Source organism: Myotis davidii, unplaced genomic scaffold, assembly GCF_000327345.1.
Source record: "Myotis davidii unplaced genomic scaffold, ASM32734v1 scaffold399, whole genome shotgun sequence".
In the NCBI taxonomy this organism is placed as follows: domain Eukaryota; kingdom Metazoa; phylum Chordata; class Mammalia; order Chiroptera; family Vespertilionidae; genus Myotis; species Myotis davidii.
Window position 1 is genome coordinate 2465721 of NW_006292094.1, and position 1316 is coordinate 2467036.

At 60.2% G+C, this 1316-nt stretch overlaps 1 protein-coding gene across 1 annotated transcript in view; it reads right to left on the bottom strand.

Annotated features, from left to right (window-relative positions):
* Positions 1–1316, bottom strand: part of STC2 (stanniocalcin 2) — a 33699-nt gene that overhangs the window by 3273 nt on the left and 29110 nt on the right. The window lies entirely within an intron of this gene.

The window sequence follows — 1316 nt, forward strand, 5'->3', positions numbered from 1 at the left end:
AAGCAGTTTATTGCCACTTTTGTGAGTTAGTCCTCAAGTTGTAACTGAGTGAACGGTCCTCATCTCATAGATGGAAACATGGGTTCGAGGTGGGGGGAAGGGGGCTTTTGGAAGCGTCTGGGCCTGGGAAGCCTGGGGCTGGGCTGTGAGCGGAGGGGGATGTTCTGGCGGATGGACCAGGCTGCCTGTAAGGCCTCCTTTATGCCTGGCTGATGGGCGGGGGCTTGAGCTCTCCCAGGCAGGCCCCTAACGGTGACGAGGACAGTGATGACACTGGTCTTTGTGGGCTGAGCAAGGGGGGCACAGGGCAACACAGGGAAAATGGTCAATTCCCGCTAGTTTCCTTCCGTCTCTTGAAAACTAGCTCCTGACTGCCTCAGGGAGCTCAAGTTCACCGCGTGCGGCCACCCTGAGCGTCCCTGCTGCTTCTCCGGGGCGTCCGGAGCAAACGGCAGGGCTGAGAGTGTCCGGCCTTTGGGGACACTACACCAGCGCTCCTCCTCCAGTTGCTCTCCCCGGAGTAAGGGGAGGGCTCTCCTGGATGGACACACTGCCCCTTGGCCTCCTCCGCCAGGGGGTCGGCCTGCCAGATGCTCTCAGAACCCAAGGTGGACCTCGAAGGCCGGACCGACCAGCGAAGGCTGGGCCCACCGGTGAAGGCTGGACCAGCCCGCGTGCTCCTGCCCGCCCTGAGCTGTGAACGGTGGGGGGCGGGGGGGGGGGGGCGTGTGCTAATCTAAGCTGCGTTCGGAGCTGGCGAGCTGGCGTGGTGCCTCCTCAGGCTGCAAGCTCGGCCGTGTCTCATGACAAAGCCCAGTTCTCTGATCTGGGTGTCAGGGAGGCCGACGGAGGGTTAAAAATACTTAGCAGGAGAGGAGCGCAGGGGACGGGCCTGGAGGCCGCCAGCAGCCGGCGATAGGGTGAGTGGTGGCTGAGGTGGTTGCTGTGGAGAAAGTGAGGTGAGAAGGGGCGAGAGGACCACTTCAGCTTAACATGACAGTGTTTGGGGGTGAGAGGGATGGGGTGGAAGAAAGGGGGTGATGAAGATACTGGGGTGACTGTGATTTTGCCCCCTGTAAAGTGGAAAGCAAATTCAGCTCTCCTTTCTCTTTTCCAATGCCACACATTCTTCAATGTCTTCCTGCTTTGCGGGGACTGGGCTCCTCTGTGCCCCGGTCAGTTAAGATGGTTACAAAACCTGAGAAGCTCGTTCAGGTGAATGGGCTGCAGGAGGGGAGGCAGGGGGGTCAGGGGGGGACAACCTAGGCAAGTGCCCTGACCAGGAATGGAATTATGAGCTCCTGGTTCATAGGTCG